Here is a 10,821-nt window from a genome sequence, read left to right on the forward strand (position 1 = left end):
CATCCACTCTGAATCAAGTCTCCTAAATGAGCACAAGGAAGGCTCCTGCCCTGCAGGGGTGTTCTGTGTGTGGGAAGGTATTGTTAAAAGCACTTTGGAAACTAAAAATGTCTGTGGAAAACATCACATAACTGGGCATCCTAAAGAAGGAAGAGAGAATCATGGATTTAGTGATGCTCCTGGTTATTCATTCTCTCAATATTGTGAGAAATGCTTTAAAATTTATGGCCTCTTTTATTAAAATTGATTGTCTGACATAGTATGTGCTCTGTTCCAAGGCATGTAATAGAGCAAAGCGGGGCTGGATTCACACTCTGGTCTCTGGGTTCTGAGTCCACTAGTTTTCCCATTCTGCTGGACAGCTGGGGCCCAGGTCAGCTGGGGGCCCTTCTCTCTCTCAGGGGGGCCAGGCCATAGCCATGATGAGTTCCCCCACATATTCCTCTACTGTGATTCACCCAAATTCCTGTTGCCCTTCTCTTCTTGGTTTCAGTCCTCCTCAAGACCACAAATCCATCTGCTAAGAGAAAGGAGGCCTCTCTTTCTTTTGGAAGGCCTTGGCCCTTGGCTGGGTCAGCTGTTAGCAGCAAAGGGAAACCAGCACCTATTTCTTCAGAACAAGCCTCTCAACCTCTTCACAGGGGCCTCAACAGGCAGCTCATGTACACATACCAAATTTCCCACATACCTACGATATGTTGGACGCTGCCCCAGGCCCTTTGTGGGTACAGAGTTGACCTGGGTCCAGTCAGCCCCTGACCTGGAGAATACCCAGCTGGGTAGTGGTAGATTCAGGATTTGAACACAGGCAGGTCAGGAATTTTATACAGAAAGGGTTCTCAGAGTTCACGAGGTCTAATATTCTCACTTTACAGATGACAGTGCTGCTTCAGAATTTACTAGGTGCTGGGCAGTTTTCTAAGAATTTTTTTAAAAGACTTTATTTATTTATTTGACAGAGAGAGCAAGAGAGCACAAGCAAGGGGAGTAGCAGAGAGAGAAGTAGGCTTCTCGCTGAGCAGGGAGTCCGACTCAGGACTCGATCCCAGGACCCCGGGATCATGACCCAAGCCAAAGGCAGATGCTTAACTGACTGAGCCACCCAGGTGCCCCATCAAAGGATTTTTTTAAAATGTGAGGTAGGTACAAAGGAAAACATGGAGCCTAAGAACTTTTAAGAAACTCACCTAAGATCCCATGGCCAGGAATAAATGGCAGAGCTGGGCTTCAAACCCAGACAGTCGGGCTTCCACATCCACACCCTCAACCTGTCTTCCTGAGTGAGTGAGGAGTAGCGTGTGGACCTCCGCCAGGTTGCCAGCCCTACCCCACACAGCCATCAGGATGCCCCGTGCCCACCATCCAACCGGCCAGACAAGACCCAGTTTTGAGCCAGAGGGTGGAGATGCTGTCAGTGACGACCCAGAGAATGAATAAGAAAGGACTTTGTTTTCTGGTGCTGTTCTGAGAGAGTGGTTTCCCGGCATCTCCCAAGTCACAAAGGAAAGCCCCAAAGACACAACAAGGACCAAGCAAACAGCTCCCCATCCTTCCAGCTGAGCCCTCTCCACTCTTCTCTCTCAAATCCTGCAGCCTCCTTTGTCCTTTACCTGACTTTGAGGGAACAAATCCTCAGTCTCCAGTTTGAGCCAACATTTGGGTGGAGAAACTTCAACAGATGGATGGAGACAGATCTGCTGATTGGATCCGGGGCGGAGGGGGTGAATCATGCAATGTGATGTCAAAGCCCCCAAGGCTCCCAGGCAAAGCACTCCAGCTGGCCCTGGGCAAGACAGGCCCACAGGATCTGGATCCTGCCAGCCCTGAGTCTGCTGCAGACACACTCTCATCTTCCTGTCAGTACATTTTTGCAGCTACTTCCTACTACAGGAGAACAGACTCCAGTGTTCCCTGTGCTGGGGTTTCCAGCTCCCATCTGTGTCAGCATGAGCCCCTTTCATACCCTTAAAATACAAGAGATCAAAACTCTGACCCTGGTGCTGGTTTTGGGGCCTCACAGTTGCTCTCAAGCCATCATCTGCTCCACATTTATTGAGCATCTACTATAGGCCAGGCATTATGTTCAATGCCAGAGATCAAATGATGAATAAGGCCAATGTGGAACTAATGGTCCAGTGGGGACACAGGCAATCATGAACCAGGACTATGAAGTAGAGGGCTGGGGAAGCTAGCCTAGAGTGTGTGGTCAGGGAAGGCTCTCTGGAGGAAGAGATATGTAACCTGAGGTCTGAAGAATTAGTGGAGTTTAACTAAGCAGAAGTCAAAGGAAGGAGAACTAAGTGAGAAAGTGTTCTAGGTAGAGGAGCATGTGCAGAAGCCTTGGTGAGAAGAAACCCTTGACTTCCAAGGAATGAACATGGTGAAGGACGGGAGCGGTGGGTTGGCAATGGAATGTGGGGAAAGACTGGAGAGATTACAAAGGCCCAAGTTGGATTTGTGAAGAAAATAGAGGCCATTACTGTGTTTTATGGAAGCAAGAGTGTGTCTGGCTGACCCCTCATGGTACCACAAGCCATATTCGAGTCAGTAAGTGACCTGCACCTCAGCTCATATGTCACCTTCTCTGAGAAGCTTCCCTGAACACCTTAGCTGGCACGCAGAGAGGCACAGAGCTCAATTTCAGTGAAAGCTGGACATTTTGATCGACATAGGCCATGGTTCATAAGTCACAGGACCTGGCTGGGCAAAATCCTGAGGGGGCACTGAAGAGATCTCAGTCACAGCTCTCGGAAAAACTAAAGCCCTTCCAACTTATAATCAACAGGTTGAAGCTCTTCACTCGAAATAGTTCCAGTCAGGGACTCTCTGGTCACTTGCCATAGCGAACACCAGAGGGAACCAAAGCCAGTCATTTGAGGAAGAAGTAGGAGGAGACTGTGGGCGTTTCACATAAAAGGGTAAACAAGAACTTTCATTTTCTCTTGGCCTCAGAGCAGGTACGAACAGCAACACCAAAACACTGAAGCATTTCACCAGAAACAGCATTTCTACCACAAATAAGCCACCCGGATAGAGTCTCATTACCCAAGTTAATGGTTTAAAAACCCCACATGGCTTAGCAGTAACCACAAGGGAAGTGACGGAAGGGAAGACCTGTGAGCTCACCCCAGGTGGGGATGGTGCTGCAGGAAGTCAGGCCCTGCCCTCCATAAGAGTGGGCCTGGGCACTCACTTTGGAAACCAAAATAAAAAGGAGATGCCAGCATGGAGTTGGTTGGAAAAAAAGAGGGAAACAAAAAAAATCCCACCACTGTGAACTGTGGCTCCGTGAGCAGAGCTAGGGTAAGTGGAATTTCCTCTTGCTGTTCAGGAACGAGGATTTCATGAGGCAGATCTCCGGACAAGACAGAAAGCAATGATTCATCACCTCAACATTCTGTTTTTGCCTGCCTTCAGCTCAAGGAGAAATGAGGCCCTAGTGCTCCAAAGTTCCCATTAGTCTTACCCTCGAAAGGCCACTCTGAAAACACCGATGAAAACCTGACAAATGTAAATGCGGACTGTGTCTTGAATGATGAGCATTTCTCAAGAAACTAACAGTTATTTTACAGATGTGTAGAAAGTAAAGCTCACCCTGTGGAAGCGTGTCTTGACATCTCTAACACCACAGCTCAGGCGCCTCTGTTTGCAGGTCCCCAGGCTCTGGGCTCCTGAGAGGAGAGTATTTCTTGATGCCGATGAGACTCATACAGACAGGCATGGACCAGCTTTGACTATTCTGGCTTCTCAAAATAAATTCCTAAACCCAGGGACTCTTGGTGATCACTGAAAATGATAAATGGGTTGGAAAATTGATCGTTAGGTGGGAAGGCTCCAGAAATGATCTGAAGAAATAAGTTGAAGAAGAAAAGCCGGGGGAAGCTGAGGGAGCCTTGGGGAGGAGAGCACTTGGTAACAGTCATCAGATATATTAAAAAAAAAAAAAAAAAAAGTTATGTGAAAGATGGTGAGCAAGAGCTTTTCAAATCCACAGAGGGAAATGAGAAAATGCACTTAACTAGCCACTTAGCCCTCTAACCCATTTTGCACACTCCCTTCCCCCAACGACTAAGCTCTGATCCAAAAGCTACTTACAGAACCTGGAAGTCTGTGTTGCAAGACCACCTATGCTCTTAATTCATCCTATGCCTGTGTCTGTGTAGCTAACACTCTATGACTTAATGACTGCCAAACAGCTGTTGACCACTGTTTAACAGAATATTGAGATCATTAGTGAAATATAAGATTTTGAGAGAGTACACACTTTACCTTAGCTATCACTTCTGTCCCTCCAAGTCCCCACTACCCATGGCCAAGGTCACTGGCACATTACAAAAATGGTGATAGGGGATCCCTGGGTGGCTCAGAGGTTTAGCATCTGCCTTCAGCCCAGGGTGTGATCCTGGAGACCTGGGATCGAGTCCCGCATCGGGCTCCCTGCATGGAGCCTGCTTCTCTCTCTCTCTCTCTCTCTCTCTCTCTCTCTCTCTCTCTCTCATGAATAAATAAAATCTTTTTAAAAATTAAAAAATAAAAATGATGATAATCAGGCTTCAAAGATTTTAAGAACTCTCTGGGCTGCTCTCACACTGCATTTGGTGTCAAGGCCTCTTTCTCTAGTCTGGCTCCTTAAAATGCCATTCTGTTACCCCAAACCTGGAGTCTCCACAGAGCCTCTGGATGAGTGACTTGGTTGTCCTGAAACTTTGGTTGTTTTTTTTTCCAGTCCCAGTTCATTGGCTGTCCAGCCTCGGTTTCTTATCTTGCAGTCTATCAGCAAATCCCACCCAGTGTTACCCATCAGCTCCAATTCCACAACTCAGCTCCCCGAGGAAGGTTTCTATTCTCTGGGAGGGGAAGCCTACAAGTAATACTGGCAGGAACACTAACATGAGATCAGGAAGACTGGCCAACATTGTACAAATGGTGCTTTTTGGAACAAGTTGGGTTAGTGGATTATACTAACACCAGGACTCCACTTACCAGAGAAGAAGGGAAAATAGGCTTATCACTCTACCCTAGTGACACACAATAAATATACAGTAAGTACTGTTAATTGAAAACATGAATTAAATACATATCTGCAAGACTTCTCAAAAACTTTGAAGTTCTGGTGTGCATTATAAATCTCCAAGAGGGTGACAATTTGCTCAAAACTTGCTCAAGGGATCCCTTTCTTATTTTTCACTGAACGCCAATTAACATTTAATGGAACACTATTATACTGAAGAACTCAGTTTGGGAAATGCTGACCTACTTCCTTTTTTCCCTCCAATGTGACTTATTTGCTATGTTTTAGCCAGTCACATCTTTGACTCAAAACTATCTAAAAACAAATATGTTTATAATGTATTTTTGTCCAAACCATGAATGTTTCCTACCTATAGAATCAGTTTTTCATGTAACCCCTGCAAAAAGCACCACAGGAGAGAGTTATTGGCCTTTTATAGGATCCATAGGCATTAAAGAACTTGACTGATTGGTTAGTTGGTTTCCAAATAGTAGAGACTATTTGGTGATTTATCATTATTTTCTGGCCTCAGATACCTGATTCAAATACAATTAGGCAGCCACAGGGTTTTAATGTCAGTATGGTTTTCATGCAATAGCTTTACTTTGAGGGGCATGTATCCTAGAAGCTTGAGTGCCAGTTCACATTTAACAGAGCTGTGTCTCAGTTTCCAGTGCTTCTCTAGAGACATCTGCCTCTCTTGCCTTCTGTGGATGCCAGGAAAATGCCTGAGCCAGGAGAGGCAAAAGAATCTACAACTTTTCATGCATCTATGCCTTATATGCATTCACAATTAATTAAAATAATATTGTATCCATCATGAAATCATTATAAGAAGCAAACAAGAAATACAAAGTTGAAACGGTCTGAGTGGCCAAGAGAGACATTTATTTCATGATTTATGAAGTATATACATCTCCCTCATTGCAGTGATCTTCATACTTTCACTTAGAGCCAACTTATTTTTATCTCATACATGATTCTAACAAGTGTGAGGATTTGCTTAAAAGTTTAAGAACAAGTTTAAAAGTCTAAGAATTTTTTAAAAAACAGCAGTCTGCTGGGCATGACGGGCAAATGGCCCTGTTGCATGATCTGCTCCTTGTCCTAGCATCCCTTTTGTTTTGATGGCTGTGGGCTTTGTGTCTTTATACCCATAAGGCTGGCTGGTCTCTCAACTGTGGAAGCAATCCCTCTTGGGAAGGACAGGCAGGATAAGGCGCTCAGAGCCAGTCCCTCAGTGGCCCAGCATCACACTGGGTTTAGAGTCTCATTCTGACAGTCGTACCGCAGTTGTCCATCCCTAAGTTCCATCATGACCAAAGACACATCCCTGCCTTATGCCAGTCTGGTCCCTTTCGAAGTCTGCTTTGGGTCAGTCTACCCTTAGGACACTCTCATCTGAAAGCTGATTTTTTTTCCCCTTTAAGTATGATGATTCCACTTTTCAACACCAAAAAGTAGGACATAAAGTCTGATGACAAATGATTTTCTGATTTAGTGGTGCATCTAACACATTATTATTAAAGCCAAATCCATATAAAAAGATAAATTCAACTATATATATTTACTACATATGTGTTAATAACTATACAATTTTTAAACATTAGAAGTTGGAATTTGCCCTTTAAAATCTGGGCTATGTGGCCACCTTTGTTCCATGTACCTATAGAAGGACATAATTGTTTCTTGAATTAACTTTATTTCTCTCTGCTGTGGGGATATTTTTGCATATAAAAACATGTCGAAGCATTTTAGTTTCTATGGCACTAGGAAAAAATTAAGCCCATTTTCTTTATGAAAAAAAAAAGTAGCCAATTTCTATGCATGTAGGCATATGTGTCTCCCTCTGGGGAGAGGAATGCTGGCTTCCTGGCCAAGTCAAACAGGCTGGTTCAGCGCAGAGGCCTTTTATAGTCTGGAGATCTGGGCTGCATTTCCCTCATCTGTAAAAATCTGTAAAAATAAAGCACAAAACAGGGCTACTGTCAGTTTCAAATGAGATAATATGTGCGCTAGTGCTTTGAGAAGGGCTATAAAAATACAAGCCATATTATTACCAGTGGAGTGGGGATTCCAACTAGGCACCATGGTAAGTGTGGTCACGAGATCAGGGGTAAATGGTAAAGACTCCTAGAACGCCTTTTGGGAGACAAAAAGTATGGAAAACACAGAAGTCAAATAAGAGATTTTGGTTTAGTACTAGTACTAGTACTAGTACTCCTAGAACGCCCTGCAAGACCAGCCCCCTCACCCCCCAGTTCTTAAAGCTGCAGAGGTCCCCACCCTCACCCTGGCAGGATGTGAGAGAGACTCAACTTATCCTTTTCCACTTCTTGTGGCCCTAGAACTCTGTTCCCCCAACCACTCCCTGAGGACAAAGTAGACAGCAATAGGAGAAAGCAATGTGTACTCATTCTCATGAGCCTTTCCTGGGACAGTCGATTTATACCTATAAGTCTGGCTGACCTCTCAACTCTGGAAACAATCCACCTTGGGAAGGATGGGGCAAGATTTGGAGATTTTATACTGCTCCATATATTGTTCCTATTTTTTTTTTAAAAAAAGTATTTATACATAAGACATATATATTATAGAGAGAGTGAGAGAGAGAGAGAGAGAGAGAGAGAGAGAGAGATGCAGATAAAGATATATAAAATCAGGAGTCTTGTATTGGTGTTAAGCCAGCCCTTTCACTGGAATCATGCATAGTGTGCTTCTACAGTTCCTTTGAAGTCTCTCTATTGATGAGCTAATCCAATCAAAGTATCTAACTAGTTCTCTGCCAGCACAGTGTACACGGAAGTGAAATAGTCCACTCATGGCGACTTCAGCAGTAATAATGCATCTTAAGTCGAGACTAACTTTCTTAGTGTTTCCCTGTATACAAAACTTCCCACAAATGATGATTCTTTCTAGACTATATGTCTACACCCTCCACCCCCCACCTCCCGCAAGGTTCTATGTTCTATGCCTTGGGTATGTGTTCTTCAATCACTTCTTCATTCATTCAACAAACATGTATTGATTTCCTTCAATGTCTAGTCAGATTTGCCTAAAATATCCTTTTCTTTAAAAAAAAAAAGAAACACATAAACCTTTTGCCTCCTCCTCTCCTTCAGAGCCAGCCCACATAGCGCCTCCTTAAGGCTACCTTATTTGGGAATAACTACTCATTGACTTTATCATACTATACTTTGCCTACTCACACACCTACCTCCCTTACAGGTTATGAGTACCCTCAAGGCGGGACTCAGTCTTGATTATATTTTATTCCTAGTTCCAAATATAGGCACATAATAGAATGTTTGTTAATTTGAATTCTATGTGACAGAGCCTGGGTCAGACGTGAGGATCAAAGAGCCGAGTAAGACAAGGGCCTTGCCTCAAGGAGCTCACAGCTAGCTCCTTCCAGTTAGCCTAACCTACACCTGGGAAGTTTTCATTCTTCTTTCTTCTTTCCCTTCTTCTTTCCAACCCTTATCATTAGGCAAAATAAGCATTACTTAATTGCCCAGGGAAAGGGGGCACCTTGGGTTTTTCCTGCTAGTGCTAATGCCCTTAACTCTGTCACCGCCATTCTTGACTTGAGTGGAATTTATTAATAATTGTCTTTATCTTCCTATTTTCAATATTAACCAGCCTTATTTATTTATTTGTTTGTTTGTTTGTTTGTTTGTTTGTTTATTACCAGCATCATTTAAAAAAGCATTTTCTGGGTCCCTGAGTGGCTCAGTCATTTAAACATCTGCCCTTGGCTCAGGTCATGATCCTGAGGTCCTAGGATCAGCCCTGCATCCAGCTCCCTGCTCAACGGGGTGTCTGCTAATTCCTCTGACTACTCCCCTTCCCTGCTTGTGCTCTCTCTCTAATAAATAAATATTTTTTTTAAAAAAAAAAAGCATTTTCTTTGGAACAGTAAGTGACTCCACTTTAAGTTTGGTTTGAAGGTGTTGTCGGATATCAGATTTTTTTCCATCTTTCATGCCATGAGTGTTTCACTTCCAACCAGTGATTTGTATAACAGATCCTTTATTTGAAGCGATGGAAGAGCCAAGGGGGCACCATTGTTGACTATGTATAGAGCATCAGTTGACCTTCATCTAGCTCTGGTCCTTCACTACTTGTTAGTAACTCCAGTGAGTTTGCTGGCTTGGTACAGATACATGAAATGTCTGGATAAAACAAGGCATCTTGGTTATCAAGTACAATCTGGCCCCCATCCAACCACTCAGTCTATTTTCTTACATGGACCCATCCCTTTGCTCCATTCCACTTCCATTCTGACACCCACTTTCTTCCAAGGGCACTCTTCCCACTCCCCACAGTATAGACTTCCTCACTATCCTGTTCACTTATCTAGAGTTCACTCCTAGGAGAACCCAACTCCAGTCCCACCTCCTGTTTGCACAATGTCTAGGAGTCACAGCACATTGTGCCAAGTACTAGACATGGAGTGCCACTATCCAACAGCCCAAGAGTCCTCCTGAGTTATTTTTAAATGTGAACATATGTTCACATATACATATAACCCTCAATTAGATGGCAAGTTTCTGGAAGACTAAGTCTGTGTTTTTTGGTATAGGGTAATGTGAACAGTAGGTGCACAATAAATGTTTTATATTATGTGCTCTCCAGATTTCAGCTATTTATGGGACCCCATCTTCCCCCATTCTTTCCCAAATCACAGATCAGTACTGTCACTCTTTAATACAAATTCAGGCAGATTTAAGAGTCCTCTCTCACTATCTCTCACTTAGGGGCGAGTCTCCTGCACAGAGGACATCCCCATGAAAATTCAAATCAGGATATTTATGGGAAGTTTGAGCCTGGCACCCTCGCTTACGTACCCTCCCGAAGAGCAGGGAAGTTCCACTTCCTTGTTATTGTAAAAGTTTTCTTCTGTCTTTCAACAAGGGAGGGAGATCACCTGGGGAGGAAACAAGTAGGATCTAAACAAGGAAGTCTCAAAATGTCAAGTATCTATAGTCAGCAAAACTTTCTCCAGGAGTCATGGGCAGGGACTGCTGACTTGAGAGGGTGGGCAAGGCAATGAGCTGGCAGTGGTGTGGGATGGTGACACCAGTGAACCTCAGCAGCCACAGCACATCTGCCCTAAACCAGACACTCTGCAAAGTAACTGTCACCCTCTCCTTCACTCCTCACCACACTCCCATGAAAGCAGAACTAGTATTACCTCCATTTAACAGACGAGCAAACTGAGGTTCAAACTGTTTCGCAGCATGCCTGACTTGCAAGCATAAACACAACCACTATACCACACTGAGTGGTTTTTTCTAACAACTGCCAAAGCTCAAGCCCCAGAAATAGTGTTGAACATGAGCTGAGTATTCTTTAGGAGCACGAACGGATTCTGAAGTTGCTTTTTCTAAAATGGCTCCAAATGCAATTTGAAGTAATTTCCAAGTGTTTAGGTTTATTGTGTCAAGAAAGTGCTGAGAATTATAGAATAAAGTTGTTACATGATGCAGCAAGCCTAGCTGCCTACTCTGGTTAATCTTGCGAGCTTCAACAACCACAGGCAGAAAAATAAATTTGCCCAATTATGCAGAGCAGAAGGGTGCTCCAGGTGAGCCACCTTGACCCGGCCAGGGACGCCCATCTTGACCTTTGGGCTCTAACTGCCTTTATTGTAGACATGTGGGCAAGCCTGAAGATACAAACATAACATTTAAATATGAGTCACTTAACTGCTATGAGGGTATGGTTGGCAATTCAAAGCTTTTGGTTCAGTGTTCTAGAGCTGAGCTTTTTTAAACTCGTTAGTTATATGTTAAATCAATTTAGTG

Source organism: Canis lupus, chromosome 34 (assembly GCF_003254725.2).
Source record: "Canis lupus dingo isolate Sandy chromosome 34, ASM325472v2, whole genome shotgun sequence".
NCBI lineage: Eukaryota > Metazoa > Chordata > Mammalia > Carnivora > Canidae > Canis > Canis lupus.